The 15,348-nt window shown below is 40.6% G+C and overlaps 1 long non-coding RNA gene across 1 annotated transcript; it reads left to right on the forward strand.

The window, feature by feature from the left end:
* The first annotated feature begins 10,418 nt into the window (after positions 1-10,418).
* Positions 10,419-12,242, forward strand: LOC113032771 (uncharacterized). The gene is made up of 2 exons (XR_003273927.1): positions 10,419-10,728; positions 11,689-12,242. It is a non-coding gene; the product is annotated as an uncharacterized LOC113032771 (long non-coding RNA).
* Positions 12,243-15,348: the final 3,106 nt, after the last annotated feature.

The raw sequence follows: 15,348 nt of genomic DNA on the forward strand, positions 1-15,348 counted from the left end.
CACAGAAAGACCCCAGCCTGATGATGGAATTGAACTCAGGACCTTCTTGCTGTGCGGCAACAGTGCTAATCACCGCGCCACCGTGCTGCCTAATCTAAAAAAAACTCCTAAAAAAAGTCAGTGATCACCGTTGACCTCTCTCGGCTTTTATTACCGCTAATCATTTATTTAAGCTCAGTTTTTAAAACCTTACGATGTAACTACAGCCCAGCCCATGCAGCAGTATATGAATGACTAACCTCGTATTATGGATGGATTATCTCCTCCTTATCTTGTTCTCCTGGCTGAAGTTTGGTCCTTTTACAGCATCCTGCCATGCGATTACATTTGTTCCTGACCACTGAGAACACTCACGTTAACTTTTATCGAGTGGAAAAAAAGTTAGCTTGTTTATATTATGCTAACATAGCTGTGTCGCTAGCGGTCACGTAGCACATCATTATATACCAGCTAGCCAAACTTCAGTAACCCTACAAACGTCACTGCTGTTTAGTTTTCTGTCTTCATTTATGTTGGAAGTGATAAGGAAGCTGTACGTTTTAATTTGTTTCCAAAACCCAGCAGTCAGGACATGCTAAATTGTATTTACATGGAAGCTAGCGAGCTAACTTCCTGCTAACTTCTAACTCCGTTAAATGTCATAAATTCCATTTTCATGGATGCCTGGATGTTAAACTCAATTGTTACACCTGGTAGAGCAGATCGCTGATAATTTTATTAAAGATGAAAGACTTAAGACAGTGTTTTAACTCTCAGTAATGCCACAGTGATCATTTGATATATGGACCTGCAGCAGAGTTTAGGCCCAGACACGGCTAGTGAGGTCAGACTGAACAACCGGATAACAATTACAACTTGACATAATAGCTTATATAATAGCAGATAAACAAAATCATAACCACAGGAAAGTTAATTATTGCACTGTTAAAATAGCTTTACTTAAAAAGATACATAATAAGTCAGAGAGAGGGACAGTTCAATGTTAGGGCAACAAGAAGACTCTTCTCATAGCTGTCAAAGTGATATGACAACTAAACTTCCATAAGGAAAATAACTGCCCTGTCACGGTCTGAGTGGGGTGAGTGAGGTGGACCCAAGAGCAGACGCAAGTGAGGAGACGGTAATGGATCTCAAACTGAAGACGAGCCTTTATTGGGCTGACAACCAGAGTGCAAACAAAAGACACAACAAGAACAGAGGCGAGTACTAAACCAAAACCTAAACTGGAAAATATTAGAAATGACAATGAGAAATGACTATGGGAAAATAACTATGACGACTATGAACAAGATTTTGTGCAGGTGCATGAAGAAACTATTAAAAACATGAATTAGCAAACATGAACATGACCTGCACAAAATCCTGAAAAAACACTTAAGCTGACATGAGGGATGGAACACAGGAAGACAGAGGACTTAAATACACACATGAGGTGATCAGGGGAAGTGAAACTAAAGCAATGAACATTGAACACAAGACCCCATCAAAGTAAAACAGGAACCCTAAATAAGACACACACATTACACGAGCTAGACAACATGAACTACGCAGAGAAGACACATGACAGATAAGACTAACTAACCTCAAAGGGAGAATTAACACAGGGATGAGACACAAGGGTAACCCGATAAACCATGAAATATAACTGCAAACTAGGTATGACAGAATGAAACTAGATAAGCTGAAAAGAAACTAGAGTACAGATGAATAACAAAATATCATGAAACTCAGAAACACTGGGTGACCCAGGACCGTGACATACCCACTCTATTGCACTGGATGTATTTTCATGGTAGCTGCATGAATAAAAAATAAACACACTGCATACAACCATGTGGTTAACTCACCTTGCATTAAAACTTTCACATTACTTAAACATGTGTCTTCAGGCACATGTAGTTCACAAAGTGATTCACAGCAGTATATTTTATGTTACTGTCCTCTCAATAGTTAAAGGTTTGGATGGCACCAAAGCTGTATCCATCCATCCTTCCATTTATCTTCAATCTGCATTGCTTTGGTTGCCCATTAAGCTCATGGATACCCACAGACCCAACTTTAGCCACAGCAGATAGACAGTGAGCTGCAGCAGCATGCTTTCACTAAAGTGGGAGAACTCTCAGTCTACTGTAGCCTGACAGAGAGCGTCAGCATGTGAAATCTCCAATAAGCATATTGATATATCCTGCCAAGCTTTAACGGGGCCATTGCTGCTGTGACAAACACACGAGTCACCAGTGAAACATTTCATGGAGTTTATGAAGTGAAAGGGAGTGGTAAGCCTTCCTACTGAAACCAAAATGATCAAAGTGATGCAGTTTAACACAGCCTACAGTGTCTATGTTAGGGTGTGGTTTTTCAGTGTGTGAAAACCCAAAGTGACCAGGTGCAATGATTCACTGGTAAAAACTCGCTGATGTGTGAGTGTCTTATCCACTTCGTCTATGAACCAAACCAGGCAGGATATCCATGGTGTATGACTAGACTGAGACACCACATATTTACTACGTGAATCATGAGTTTCTCTGTGGCTGAGCGTTTTCACACTGTGATGTTAACAGATGCCTGTTCTTGTTGTATTTCACAGATGTCCTTAAATTAGTAGCAGACCCAACAGATCTTGAGTAGGTTCTGTTTAGTTTTTCTAATGCACTTTGCCAAGCATCTACATTTACCTGCTCATGTCCTGAAAGGAAGCATTTGTTTGTTCTCTTTCTGATGTAAACCAGAAAACCGACATCAGTACTGTATCTCTGTGCAGCATTGTACAGAGATAGAGATGGGCAAAGATGAGTCAGTCGAGCTGAGCGTAAGGGCTGAAAGCAGCGAGAAATGAGTTGGCCTCGTTCTGTCAGAAACACCACTAATTGAATCTCAATGAATCTTAATGGCATCCTTTTGTGCCATTAAACAAACAGCATAAATATGCCTCAAAACTTGTGGTTTTAAGTTGAGTTACAGGATTTTTTTTTTCTTGGCGCGCAACACCCGGGTGCATCGACTTCCAGGAACCCGGCTTTCTCTGTGATGCCAGGACATAGCGTAGGCACTGCACAGAAGGGCTGGGTGGACAGAGAAACTCTTATTTGTCGAGAAATTGTTATACCATGTAACCCACAAATATATATATAGATACAGAAATATAGATATATAGATTTTTTTGTGTTGTTTCCATACAGTCTTTAAGCGAAATGCTATTTGGCTCAAGCTTAGTGTTTATTAGAAAGAGGGCCGTGCACTTGTTACATCATCTGACTTTCTAAAGAGAAGGAAATAAATGTTAAACTATTCAGTTAAAGTCGGATAGGCTTGAATTGCTAGAACAATCCCACCCATATCAGCACATTTTACAGTGAAAAAAGGCTTTCTAAAACTGCCTGTTGATAAATTGTACAGGGTACCACGGCTGCTCCAACAAAGTCTGACCCTTCTTTCTCTAGTATGGCAGCTATTGACTCAGCGGTCAAGGATGCGTCAAGGACCGCAACTGTAATTTGATTTAATTACTGGTCAGAGAAGAGACTGCTGCATGTTTCAGGCAACGGTCAGCACAGACTTTCACTACACTTGCAGGGAAATGCATGAATAATTATTTAAACGGTAAATCTGATCTTTTGAAAATAGAAAATAAAACCCTACACTAACATAAGGGAAATGGCATATATGTTTGTTGGATGATCTAACTTGAGTGGTGACCTTTACCATCTCGTGTCAACAGTGGAAGCCAAACATATGTATGCAAATTAATAAAATTATACAAAATAGAAGTGCAAGGACGCCTGGAAACATGCAAAAGGTTTCTACTTATCAAGAAGTCAGTGGGCTGGCAATGACAGACTGCAAGCCAGCTCTCTGGAAGAGTTGGTTGTACAGCTCATCACTGTGCCTTTGTAGTTTAGCTGCAGTTTGAATGTGGAAGTTTCCCTTTTTCTTGCAAAGTTATTTTTTATTGTGAGAGAATCTGATAAAGTTTTGAGTGATTTAAATGGAAAGAAGCCTAAAAATAGATACCTTTATAGAAAGGCTTGTTCCTTCACTTTGATCACTTTAATGAATTTTTAATCAACATTTGACACACCACATGCTCCTAATCTGAGATGACTGAAGTTATTTTGTCTAAAGTGGCCATTGTTTCCTTTTCTTGATAATAAATAAGCTTTGTGGGGGGCGTAAATACAAACAGGGGACATTCCCTGCTTTTTTGCAACCTGCCACACTACAAAGAGTTGTGTTGAGCCAAACCTCGACCATCAGCCAGCTGCACCGAGCCTCTGAAGGCAACATCAGAGAGCAAAATGTGGTCGCTGGTGGCTAACCAGTAACCATATTATGAGCTGAGCTCCTAAGTCTCTTTCTAAACCTTCTGGAGGTTCAAAGCAACAGTGAGGTTTGGGGAGAAGGCCACTTCGTCATGCTCCCATTCAGATTGGTGAGTATTGTGGTCCGGCATGAGTGGATCGGTCAAATCAGCTCCATAGTTTATCAATGAACATCTGGAAAGTGGATCTGCGTGTGGACGAAGGTTCAAATGGGCAATGATGGTCTTAAATCACCTATCAGTGCTTGTGTTTTGTGGAATAACTGCCTTTTATCTGAACTTCTGAGCTCTGTCTGACAAGCAGTGGTCAGAATGATGTAAAGATATGCAAGCGTTGAGGAAGTATGCAAGGCTATTCCCAGAGCAACCAAAAACAATCATGTAACACCTACGGTTCAAAGCACCTATTTGACAGATTGCGTGCTCAGGTAGAAAGCTACACCGGGAGAAGTGAGAGGAAGGTGTTTATTGTGTGCGATAAGAGCTGTCAGCTATGTACTCATGCGCTGTCACTTTCAAGCAAAAGAAAAACAATCCAGCGCAAAGACATGACTACTATACTCCTCTCCTTGTGACTCTTATTTAATGTAAGGCTGGTCTTTAAAGATCAGGAATTCTTTGAAACTCCTCTCTGAGCCTTTCATGTGATTTTCCATCTGACCGCCACTGCCCTTTCTTTAATTTAAACTCTTCTTCTCAAGCCAACGCTGTAATAATCATATAATCATCTTGTTAGACTTCTCATTGTTAATGCAGTTTCTGGTAAATGTAGGACCCACACATCCTGGAACATGTGATGCCAGGCCCTCTGTGCACAGATCCCCGTGTTCAAGTCTCTTAAGGGCCATTTCTGTGTTTGTGGGGTTTTTCTGAAAATATTATGCTCTCTGCGTGTGTTTGCGTGCATGCACATAGGCTCCACTATGTTTGTGTAGCTGTGACGTGGGTTTGGGTATTTTCTGTAGAGTCCCTCTTAAAAATATGGTTTAGATGTCCCTGATTCCTGCCACTAGCTAATGTCCCTCCTGGTTTCTTTTGTAGTAACTGACCCTATTCCTTTGAGGGCAGTGTAATTTTATTGATGTAGCTAAAGAAAAGAGAAATATCCTCTTAATTTACTCCAGTGTCCATGTGCATTCTTGGAAGTCAGACAGTTGATGTGACATCATGACCCGTAATAGTAAAATAGTAAAATGGTGTATTAACCTGCTGGGGGGAAAAACTGTTTTGTGTGATTTGGAGGTTAGAAAAACACTACACAACTACAAAAACAGATATTTATCCTCTAAACGTAAGGGAAACGTAAGGGAAAACAAGTTCTTAGGATTAGATAACAGTAGTGCGGTGCATCCAGAAAACTGACCAGAGAAAGTGGAAAAGTGGAGGGAAATCACGCTCCAAGCGTGTGTGACACACCCCACCCAATATGCACGCTGACTGTGGAGCTGACCAGGTCGCTTGCGAAAGAGGTGTAGCCAAAACCCCCTTTTGTTTTTCTGGCTTTCCCCTCTCTTTTCACTGAGGCGTATTAAAGCTACGGCCTTTCTGTGGTCACACAATGTTCCAGTTTCCTCCTCTTCACTCGTAGGTCCTCCTCTCTCCTCCTCTCACTGTCTTTACTCTGCCATCACATCAAGAAGCAAGTCAAATTAGACGCCTGAAGTCGGACCTCGTACTACTGGTCCAATTTCCCTTGGAGAGGAGTGTGGTTGTTTTCAGCCAGATGGTTACGAGAAATTTAGAGGATATATAAGTTCATGCTGACCTTTATGTAAGGATAGGGCTACATATATTTAAAGGTGTGTGTACTGGTTACACGATGAGGCTTTGCCTTAATCACTGGATGAACAAGTGCTTTGAGAATGTAAGAATGCAAAGACAATTTTGAGGGTGGAGGGTTAAGGTTACTTCAGTGCTTTTTTAACTATTGTGTTGGAGGAGCTACAGAAGAACCTATCCATGTCCTAAAGATCAAACATTCGTAGTTTGATCTTCAGGACATTTTTGTTAATGTTGCTGCTTTGCACAGCCGAACAGATGATAAACAGTATTGGCTTTTCAGAAGCTGAGTTTTCTGCCACACAAGCACTTAAACTGTGGCAGCACTTTTAAAGGCCAACAGGAAACTGTAGCAATATGGGACGCAGCTCTATTGAGCCGCAGACATGAAAACACTGAACTGTGCTTTTCAGCTGTAATTTATTACAGAAAAGGCACTTTTTGACACTTTATATTCTGTTTTTTTTTTTAGATAATTTGCACCTTCTTACTTGCAACTGTGGTTTATGAATTCTCCATCTGAAATTAACCTCACATCTTTTTAGAAGTTTAAGCGCTTACCACACCCAGGATTAAGTACATTTCAGCCAAAACTACAAAAAAAAAACATACAACATGACAATTAGCTAAAGCAATCCCAGCCCTTGTGATTTAAATGGCGTGAAAACAGAGCCATAATGTTATACGAAGCTTTGCATGTCAGACAAGGAAAAAAACTAACAGATTTATTGAAGTTGCAAATTTTAAGTATATGAAATGTGACAGATGGATTCAGCAGGCCTACTGTTTGTCTGTCTCACACAGCGTTTCAGCATATGCCAGTTGCGCGTCTGAATATGTGTGCTTGGCTGTGACAGGGGAGTTTCCAGGCTCCACAGACCCTGATGAATAGGTCACTGTGTGTCCGTACATGTGTGTGTTTGTGTGGTCAGCTGTAACGTTTGCACACTCGTTTTCTCATCAACGCAAAAGCGCTCAGAGTCAGAATGCTGATCCTTTTTCTCATCGCTAAGTCCTCCAACAAAACACACAAACACGCACTTCGGGCCCTGTGCTGGACATCGCTCTGTTACAATGCCCACACTCAGTCCATGTGAATGATGCAAGAATTATTAGTTCACCTGCCAGACGTCCCTTTTCCTGTCATGCCCATGGATCATCATCAGCCGTTTGGTGACTCACATCAACCGACAAGTGGCAATCTCCTCAGCCTCCAGACACACGACCATGACTAAAGATCAAAGAGGTTCCAAGCTACTGTGGCTACCCAGATTACCAGGCTAAGACAGGCAGAAGCCCTTAAACCCCAGTCAAGTATGATTTATTGGGGCTAAATATCATCACAGCTAGTTCTGTTCCAAAAGGGTTGGTCCTTGTTCTAAATGAAGACCATGAAAGTGTGCGAGGCTGTGTTTTTATCCTACCACTGATGACTGAAACCAGGTTCTGATGCCCTGCGAGGCTATATTAGAACCAGTAGTGCGGCCAGAGTTGATTCATCCACTATAGTTCACGGCACATGAATGTAGTCACTTAACTGTCTCCGTTACGTTTGATGGGTTTTTGTTGCAAGCTCACTTCATACGCTGTTTACGGGAAAAGGTCAGCGATTTTCGCAACACTTTAACCATTCCACTCAATCTTCTGTCTTTAACACAAGCTATCACTCATGCAGATTACAGAGAAAAAGTGGATTCAACTAAACAGCACCATGTGATGGGATCAAAGCAGCCACAGCATCCTCCAAATCCTCCAGACCATATTATTTTTAAAAACGTAACATATTTATCTATTCAATTACAATACCTCATATTGGGGCTAGAAACACACGTTTTTTAAAAAAAGAAACTGGACCAGAAGCACAAACTGGATGACCTCTTGGCCACTCTATCTCCAGCACACTTTACACTGTACTTTTCGGTTGGTCCACACCCATCTCTGATTCTCACACTCAGTTTTTCATAACTGTAACATTTCCTGACTGTATATTCCACTGTTGCTGTGTTATCATGTTGACACAATCTGTCCGCAGACATACAGACTTATAAACACCTGTCAAAATACTCAAAACGTCCTTTGTAGTAGTTCCTGCAGACAGACACACACACACACACACACACAATACAAATACAGTACTCTCACAGACTGGTAAACATGTAGCTCAGTTTTGGCTGGTAACCATGCAGGACTGAGGTGAGGTTTTCCCAAATATTGAATATTGTTAAGGCAATAATGCTCCTCTATAATAAGCACCAAATGAGTTTGTTGAAAAATGAGAGAAAAAGTCTAACTTTAACAAATATAGATGCACAAAAGCTGCAGTATAATTGCAGTTTATGCACACTTCCTTCATGTCTGGTCCCATGCTCTGTTTGTTCCTGAGCATCCCAGGTGCATCTTTAGTGACCTTTTTGGTCTGCTTTGACCACGCAATGTTTCCTCCCTGTCTCTTTCTTCCAGACAGCCTCGGCATAGCACTGCCAGTGCTCTGTCTGCTTTTCTCATCAGAACCGGCAGGAGCAGAACACAGTCGCTCTCTGTCCTCCTGCTTTTACTTATGCGCTCTGCTTTTTTTTCTAACAGGACAGTGACAGATTTAACCCATTAGACAAGAAGTAAAGGAGACCGACAGGCAGGAGAAGCTAAAAAAGGTGTCCTTGTACTAAAGCTTAGAGATGTCGAAGGAAAAAAACAAGAACAAATCGGGGGGAAAGAATGCAGTTATTGTAGCTTCTGTTCCTGTAATTTGTCCATCTCCCGAAAACCAACATGATCTTTTGTCAGTGCAAATGGGCTGAGTAACCACTATGTGTGTGTGTGTGTGTGTGTGTGTGTGTGTGTGTGTGTGTGTGTGTGTGTGTGTGTGTGTGTGTGTGTGTGAATGTTTATACATCTTTGTGAGGACCAAAATATGGAATGCTAGCATAATTGTGGGGACCAGCAGTACCTTATTGGGACAAAATGCCCATCCGCACAAGTTTGAAGGCCTTTTATAGACTCAAAATGTGGTTTTAGGGTTAGGGTTACAATTTGGATATTGTTAGGTTTTATACGCATTTATTTTTGATGGTTAGGGTAAGCGGCTAGGGAAAGCTTTATGTCAATTAAATATCCTCACTTAGATATGAAAGCAAGCGTGTGTGTCTGCATATGTGTGTAAGTGTGTGTACGTGCATTGCTGGAGCCATGGTGATGATGTCAGTGGGCCCCAGTCAGATTCAAAACAAAGATTGAAATGAGAAGTAATTTTACTTGGGATTGGAGGACAATAAAGAGACAGTAATGCATAAGACAAATGCAGGAAAAATGCATTTAATTGAAGGACCCAAAAACAGATGTAATAAATATGTAGCTATCTAGAACAAGCACTAACTTGGTTCAGTTTAAAGATTAGCATAATATGCTGCGATGAAATGCTGAAAGAGTTTGTATGAATCATGGTTAATAAAGATCTATGGAACCCAACAGCTAACTGTAAAGAGGTCAGAAAGAATGGTCATATCCACACAGACATGATCATTACATTCCTGGGATTAGATGTGGTGTTTATACATGATTTTCTTTTTAAAAATACTCTAGCTTAAATAATGAAAGTATTTCAGATTGTTTTTTAATGGATGGCCAAACTAACAGGGTTTCAAGAGCTCATGAAGACATTACAAAACGCTTGGAAAATGCCATTAACACATTCATTTTACCTCAAGTAAACAAGCCGAAGCCCACTGCTGCACAGTCTGTTATAATATTACCTAAATGTTCAGTTATGTTGATTTTTCGGCTCAAGAACAGCGCAATTTTGGCCTCATGTTTCAGACTGGGCAGATTTTCCTTCAGGTGGAGAGGATTTTTCAGCACAGCCCGCGAAAAAGATTTATATACAAAAATCACATTACCACATGTTGTGGTCAAAAGTACCTCAAGATGTTTCACTGTCAAACAGCATACGCCTATGTGTAAAATATGGACATAAAACTCTCTTCAAAACTTTGGAGTTTTTAAGCCTCTGCAGACTTTTTCTAATTATAAGAAACAAGAGTAGTTTCTGATTTTCCTACCCGAATGTGTTGCCAGTAGGCAGTTTAATGATTTTTAAGGGTAAGAGTGAATATTCCAGAGGTGCAAATTTGTCCAGGATACAAAAAAACAGCAGGGTGATCCCAAACCCAAAGCTTATTGCACAAATGAGCATTTATATGACGGCTGCAGTGTTCCACAAAATCAATCATCTGTTGCGATCCACCAGTTGTCTTTCCTGCCCTGCCCCTCCCTTCCTGCTATTTGCTGTATCATATGTTCCATCATATACCCGGGGGAGACAGAATGTACGCAATTTTCATCTGCAAGTGACAGCCTGTCATCGCTGGATGGGTGGAGGGGAAGGAGGGGATAAGGAGGATGGAAACAGGGAAAGGAAAAGAGTGGGAATTAACTGATATTCAGTGAAAGAGGTGTCACCTCTGTTTAGGTGCAGATGTCGTGTCCACGTATGTTTCCACCATTCAGAGATGGAATAGAAAAAATTGGTACAAATGGACAGTTAGACATAATTAAAGTCATCAGGTCTAAGATGACTTTGAGATTTACAATTTAAAGGAGTCCTCAGAATCCTCAGAAAAAAATTGCTGTTACAGGTACAGTGTTTAAAATATCACAGAGGAAAATGCTGCTGTTTTTGCCACTGTTAGCTGCTGTTAGCCTCTGTTAGCTACCCTTAGCCTCTGTTAGCTGCCGTTAGCCCAAGCTAACTGGCATTAGTAATACTTTCTTTAAAGTAGACCTAACTTTGTTGAACTTGGGTGCTAAGAGAATAAACTCTCATACAATGTGAGAATGTAATCAAGATGTTTAAAAGTGGGAAAGTATGATTTTTAGGCCACTTGAGCCTAACATTAGCTAGTATGTTAGCTTATAACCAGCTGTTGTTGCTATTTAGCTGGCTTGCAGGCAGCATTACGGACATTCTGCTGGCAATAAGTAACTATGAAAATATTGAGAATAAATAAGTATGTTTATGCACATTTTTTTGTTAGAGTCCTGACTTTAATTCAGGAGGATGAGGTAGGAATCAAGTGCAAGAGCAGGAGAAAGACATGACAAGAACAAGATTGTGAAAATATGTATTTGCACTTTTTAAATTAAAAGTAACTTATATGGCTAGATAGATACGAAACGCAATGAATCCCAATGGCCACCTTCATCTCAGCCACTGTATTCAAGATGGCAGGGCAACACTGGTTCCACAAACCAGTACCAACTCCTATATATTTTTAGTGGATTAATTCTAAGTTTTTAAGGATGCATTAGAAGACATACATGTAATTACACATCAATCAATGTATATTTATAAGTATAACATTATATTTCTATTAAATAAACTAAAACTGATGAGTTTACTGATAATAGAGAGCAGGCAAGCAACCAGGGCGCTGTTTTCCCACAGATGTCTATACAACCTGCTGACACTTCACAACTAGAACAGTTACTCCACTTCTAGCTGTCAAAGCGAATTAAGTTTAATAAAGTTTAAAGGATTTTTGCCTTGGCTTCATTTCTCAGAATAACAAGCTTTGTCCATCTTTTTACTATCTTAGGTTGCTGGCAAGTAGGCCTGTGGGTTCCAGAAAGAGCTCATGTTAGCAGTGCTGCGGTCACAAACTTTGACAACTCAGAAGGCACAGATGAGCACAAGCTAGTCTGCATAAAAGAATCTTAAATCTGGGCCAGCAGGATGATGGAAATAAGACAACAGAGAGCACAGATGAGATGAGGACATCACAATAATTACCCAAGCAGCCTTGTGTTGACGAGCCAAACCCATCAAATCCTCTGGGGAAACGTTGATTCACCAGTATGACCCTGAGCCAGAGAAAGGAATGACAAAGTAACACCCTCAGATGAAGCACCAGGCAACTCACAATGACACCTTAGAAAACTACCAGACAGATCATAGTTAAATGGGGTTTCTCAAAGATGTAAGACGTAAAATCCTTCCCCAAAAGTCATTATCCCATCACAGCTCTGGACTGATCACACACAGCAGTGGGACTATGGCTCACTTGACACTGCACAATGAAGAGCTGCATAAGTATCCTTTTATTCAGCCTTTTCCAAATTAAAAGCATGTCAATGCAATTATGGAAAAGTTTTTCACACACTGTGTTGCAACTAATTGCCCATTTTAAATATGTCAGCTGAAACATTCAGATCAGTCAGTGTTTTGTTGTTGTTGTTTGTTTAATATGACAACTGTTGGTCATATTTAAAGGAATGTAATGGAAAGACTCACAGGTGTCACAACTGTAACAGATTTAAGCCACAAAGGGGATTTTATCTGATTTTCATGGCCTCTTGGAAAGAATGGATGTAATAAGAGGGAAAATATTAACATCTGGAAGGCTGATGATGACAAGACAGAGAGAGATCGAGATAATCCACTATGAACAGCGTCTTGCAGTTCAGATGAGTCTCGTGAATGAGGAATGATGATGGGAAAAAACTGTGGAATCACTTTCAATTTCCTGTCATATGAAAACAGAATTAAAAAAGTTTCCTCAAGGATGGGGAAGGTTTTAGTCACGATCTGATGAGAAATACTTCAACTCAAAAGTAAACATTTATTTCACAGTAGCAAGAAATTCCTTTTCATGTTTGGCACTGTACCCCACCGTTAGAGATTAGGAAAGAATTTCAGGTCACATGCTCGCTGTATGCTTTCTCTAATATTGAGAGTCAAACTGCAGCTGTTTCTGTTTTTGTCTACTTTGGATAATCCCTGTGATGCTGAGAATATTTTTTTCCCTCTCAGTTCGCGTCAGTAAAGACTGAACTAGAGTTTTTGTCATGAGGCTCACTTTGTTAAGCAACGGGAATCGGGCCATGGAAAGAGACAAGGAAAAACCGAGTTAATAAATGCTCATAGCATGATGCTTTCCTCTAACTAGTTTTGTTAAGGCCCAGCTATCTTTTTAACATTGCTTTAATTCAGGTTTCAGAACTCATGTGTGTTTTGCATATAGGGGAACATATCCTTTAAATCCTGTTTGGTTCTAAACATGTGCATCATTTCTTAATGATATGACACAGTGTGAGTTAGTGTCCATTTAGGCGTGTTGCTTTCTTCTTCTGACATGTGCAACACTTTTGCTCTGTTTCATGTCATTTTTTTTCTTTCTGCCACAAAGAGAAGGTTTTCCCTCTTTGCCAGAGGAGAAACACGGCTGAAGGAAAGAAAAGAAAAAGGAAGAACTATTTAGCAAAGGATCAAAACCTGAAGGGAACCATAAGTAGATAAATATTACTGTGGATTTTTTTTTAATATTTTGTTTCCAAGTACAACAGGCAAGAAAATCCTTCGAAACAAAACTAAAGTGAGCAGCTCCCTTCTGACAAGTGAGGACCAGTCAAATTCGCTTTCTTGCAGACAAATGAGGGTTTGAGTCTGTAATAGCAGATTCAAGGACCATTACATCCCTTCATAAACAACCAAAATATTGATCACTCAAAGTATAATATTTATGCTTTGGTATTTATCGTCTGAGAATGGTAATCCGTCCAGTGCAGACACATTTCTGTATCTTATATAATCTTAATAGGAGTTCAACCATTAAAAATAACTGACAGAGAGGTGAAGAAACGATTGCAGGCATGGTGGACCGGGTAGAGATAGGTATCAGTGGACAGCAGCGAAAGTCAAAGAAAGGGTTTACGTGATGGTTGTGAGACCTGCTGAGATGTTTGGTTTGGAGACGGTCGTACTGACGAAGAGATAGGAGGCCGAGCTGAAAGCGGGAGAGTTGAAGAAACTGAGATTTTCACTGCAAGTGACCAGGATGGAAAAAATGAGAAAAGAGTATATCAGATGGAAAGGTCAGGGTGAGCATTTTAGAGACAAAGTTAGAGAATACAAGGCTGAGATGGTTTGGAGGAGGGATAGTGGATATACTGGACAAAGGATGTTGAGGTTGGAGCTGGCGAGCAGGTGGAAAAGAGGAAGACCACAGAAGACCTTAATGGATGTAGTGAAGGAAGATGTGTAGAGGTTTAGTGTGGGAGAAGGATAGGGTGAGATGGAGGCAGATCATCAGAGGTGGAGAACATTTAGCAGAAATGTTCACTTGTACTTAGTGATGGACTGATGAGTTTGAATGGCTAAAATGTGACTTCAGAGAACATGGAGTCAAAACTCATTAACTGAATATATCGAAAATGCCTTGAACAAATTTCTTCAAACGTAGTGGAAATGTTCACTTGGACTTGGGGATGAACTGAAAGGTCAGACATTAAGGTCATAGTGAATTCTGGGAGGAATGCCCTAAGAGAATGTCACTACATGTTCTCACGCCAAGCTTGTCTCAAAGCCAAGAATTCATGCTCTGGCTGTGATAACGTTGCACACGTCTTGTTGGAAAAGATGTGTGAAATGTCTTGTTGGAAAAACTGATGTCATTATGGGGAGGAGCAGTGGTTAGCAAAACAGCCTCACGGCAAGACGGTCCTGGGTTCAAATCCACCAGCAGGTTGGGGTTTTTCTGCGAACAATCTTTCTGCGTGGGTTTTCTCTGGGTAATCTGGCTTCCTTCCACAGTCTGGTTCTATGTGTTAGCCCTGTGATAGATTCCTGAACTGTTCAGGGTGAGCCCCCACCTCTCACTTTTTCACAGCTACAATTACAACCCTGAACTGGATGAGTGGAAGTAATTTTACATATAATTTTATATAATTAGGACAGGATGGGTATAAACTGCATATTAACTGGTTTGCAGAGGTCCCAATTTAATTATTTACTCCTTTGATTTAATGTAAATAATGATTTGAACACATGCACACATGTGCAATAAATGTCACGGACTGCGGTGGCAGAGCTTGCAGTGCAGGTAGGAATGTGGGCCCAAACGCAGGACTTTGATGAAGAACAGTGAGGCTTTATTTACAGTGAATGAAAAACACAATAATGTCCAGCATTCAGCACCGTGGCTCCCGTGACGATTCCTACGTGAATCTCACACAGTGCAAATATTCCTGAAGGTGAAAAGATGGCCACTCCAAAACCCAAATTCCAACCCGTGACTTCTCTCTGTGGTAAGGCGCTCCGCTCCCAACTCCTGGTGACACAAACACACATACGGGTCAGCAGGTGATCCACAACTGATAGCGAGGTCTTTACTCATTCAAACATATAAATCGACGCTTGTACTTAATGGCTTTGACACAAAAATCCCCACGCTGCCTAGAACTCAGCCACTCTCTTAAAT

Source organism: Astatotilapia calliptera, chromosome 11 (genome assembly GCF_900246225.1).
Source record: "Astatotilapia calliptera chromosome 11, fAstCal1.2, whole genome shotgun sequence".
NCBI lineage: Eukaryota > Metazoa > Chordata > Actinopteri > Cichliformes > Cichlidae > Astatotilapia > Astatotilapia calliptera.